The sequence below is a fragment of the Gossypium hirsutum genome, chromosome D10, assembly GCF_007990345.1.
Source record: "Gossypium hirsutum isolate 1008001.06 chromosome D10, Gossypium_hirsutum_v2.1, whole genome shotgun sequence".
NCBI lineage: Eukaryota > Viridiplantae > Streptophyta > Magnoliopsida > Malvales > Malvaceae > Gossypium > Gossypium hirsutum.
The window spans coordinates 51,586,219-51,589,798 of record NC_053446.1 but is presented as its reverse complement, the minus strand read 5'-3'; positions in this window follow the sequence as shown (position 1 = coordinate 51,589,798).

Below are 3,580 nucleotides of genomic sequence, written 5' to 3'. Positions count from 1 at the left end.
AGTTAAAACGCCACTAGTTATTCAATTTTAATAATATTTTATATGTCTATATTTATAACTATTTCTTCGTTTTAGTGGATTTTCAAATTGGATAAATGTTATGACATTTTTTTAAATTGATGCATTAATATGAAATTATTAATTTCATTTCAATTAAAATAGTTTAAAATTATGACACGGATCTAACATTTTTTTTGTACAAATTAATCTTAAAAAAATTACATTTTATATTATATGTAAGTATATATGTATTATTTAACTACTATCGGCATTCCAATTTATAAATTATTGACACTACTATTCCAATAATGTCTTACAATTTTAATTTTATGCTCTCAGTTATGGAAATCTTGATAACGTACGCTACCTCATTCACAATATTAAACTGTTTCGTCATACATGATATCGTGCCATGAATATATATATGTTTCCCTAAACCCTGTCAGTTCTGAACCTAATAATGACATAATAAGATGTAAAAAACATGGTATTCAAAATTTTTTTGACTTTTGTATCAAAATAGTAAAAAACCCTAAACTGTAAATCGTACAAACCCTAAACTTGAAACGCAATAATTAACATCATAACCCATAAATAATTAACGCTAAATCATAAACCATAAACATGAAGCCCTAAAACATTAAATTTCATTATCTTATAAGCCGGAAATTGCCTAACCTAATATTAACACTGAAATGTAAACTCTAAACCTTGAACACAAATCCCCGAGCTGTAAACCTAAACTCTAAACTCGTTTCGTCAAAACTGTAATCCTAAAATAATAAACATTGTGTAACGAACCCTATAACCCCAAGCCACATTCAATTATTTATAAATATTAATACGGAAATCGCAATATATTATTTCTTTTTTCGGCGCTTTTTCAAAAAACGCCGCTAATACCACTAGATCCAACCAAAAGCGGCGTCTTTTTGTCGTCGTATTGCAGATAAGTTTGCGGCGTTTTATCAGAAAACGCCACTAAAGGAATATAGTGAAAGCAGAACGAAGCCGTTTTGCAAATTTATTTCCGGCGTTTTTTAAATAAACGCCTCTAAAGCATACCTATTGCGGCGTTTTGAGTTAGAGCACCACTAGTTATTCAATTTTAATAATATTTTATGTCTATATTTATAACTATTTCTTTTTTTAGTGGATTTTCAAATTGGATAAATGTTATGACATTTTTTTAAATTAATGCATTTATGAAATTATTAATTTCATTTCAATTAAAATAGTTTAAAATTATGACACGGATCTAACATTTTTTTTGTACAAATTAATCTTTAAAAAAAATTACATTTTATATTTGTAAGTTTATATGTATTATTTAACTACTATCGGCATTCCAATTTATAAATTATTGACACTACTAGTCCAATAATGTCTTACAATTTTAATTTTATGCTCTAAGTTATACATAGAAAAATTTAATTTAGTACCCTTGAGATGTCTGGAAATCAATACATTACTAATTATGCGTTGTTTTTACTTTGAATATTACAAATCCGAATTCAATATCCAATCGATCCCAAAATTTTTTGAATATTAAACCAAATTTTAAAACTCAAAAATATATATTATAACTTTATATTCGAAGAAAAAGGCAAATTGCATTTACTCAGGTTTGAAAGGGCGTTTCAATGGAAAGAATAATAAACGACATTGTGGCAAAATCCGCAAATTAGTTACTTATAGTTAACAAAAGCTGCGAAATCCGTATCTTTTGTGGCGTTTTTTACTGAGCGCCACTAAAGCAATAATAGGAAAAATTAAAACGGTACAATTTTGCTGAAATTTTTTCCTCAGATTTCTTACCTCTACCGGCGTTTCTCTCAAAACGCCGCTATATCCCAATATTTTGCGGCGTTTTTTAATAAGCGCCACTAACTCTAATCCAACTCAATACCAAACGGTGCGTTTTGGTTAAGATATTGGTGGCGCTTTTTGTAAAACGCCGCTAATACCATTCTTTAGGGGCGTTTTTTTGTAAACGCCACTAATACTAATATACCTCAAAATCAAACGCTGCGTTTTGGTTAAGGTATTTTGCGGCGCTTACATATAAACGCCACTAATGATGTTCTTTTACGGCGTTTTGTAAAAAACGCCACTAGATGTTTAGGTTTTTGCGGCGTTTTAGGATTAGCGCCGCTAATGGTCGATTTTTAGCAGCGTTTGTCTATCAAACGCCATAAAAGATGCCGCTAAAAGCCTGTGTTGGTGTAGTGAGGGATTTAGGGTTAGGGTTTAAGATTAATTTAGATTAATTAGAGTTTTTTAATTTATATATTAAATAATGTTTAGGGGTTAGGGGTTAGTGATTCGGGGTCGAGTTAGGGTTTAAGATTTAGATTAATTAGTGTTTTTTAATTTATATATTAAATAATGTTTAGGGGTTAGGTATTAGTGATTTGGGGTCAAGTTAGGGTTTAGGATTTAGATTAATTAATGTTTTTAAATTTATATATTAAATAATGTTTAGGGTTTAGGGGTAGGGGTAGGGGTAGGGGTTTGGGGTTTGGGGTTTAGGGTTTAGGGTTAAGAGTTAGTGATTTAAGGTTTAGAGATTAAGGTTTAAGCTCAGACTAATTAGTTTTATTAATTTATATATTAAATATGTTCTTAATAATAAAATAAATATATTTAAATTATGAGTATATATTACGCTTTATCGCCTTGAGTATGTGCTATACCAACCGGGTAAGTATTGACCGCCCGGCTGCGCGGTTTTGTTTCCCCAATTTTTCGTCACTACCATACAAAATCCGGTTCAGCTTTCTTTACAGTAGAAAGGATCGTTCTAAAAATATTTATTGATGAACGACGGGATTTGGATTGTTGGAAGCTACAAGCCCCTTCCGGTTTTTGGGCAATGTTCCTAGGGCACCGATAGCACATGTCAAGAATCCTACAATTGGTGGACGTTCAGTGATCATTTAAGATATTTCAAAGATGTATAGTTTATATTATTTAAGAGATATAATATATATATATACATCACTTTATGCATGTATATATATTGATTAATGGTTAAATTAGGGTATTAAGGTTTATTTGAGACTTGTTAAATGATACAATTAATTAATACTAAATTGTCTGAAAAATATTTAACCTTAACAATTTGATATTTTTTATATGAATATATATCGGTAATTAATTATTTAATTTGGACAGGACCAAAATATAAGAAAAAATAAAAAGGAAATAAAAAGGAAATAAAAAAACTAAAATTTATAATTTTATGAAAAACTTTTAAATATCACTTAAAATTTAATAATTATTTACTAAAAATTTTAATGAAAATACAATAAATAAATAAATAAATAATGTGAAATTTAGCGGCCTTTTTAGAAAAAACACCGCTACTATATATACAAATTTTCCAAAACGGCACCGTTTTGGTAAAAGAATTTAAATTCCTTAGTGGCGTTTTTGCCAAAAACGGCGCTAAAGGTAGACATTACCGGCGTTTTTATAAAAAACGCCACAAAAAATTTCCAAGCTGTTTTGATACAACGTCTTTTCAGTTTATGGATAAAATTTAAAATTTGGAAAAACGGTGCCGTTTCAGTGGAAG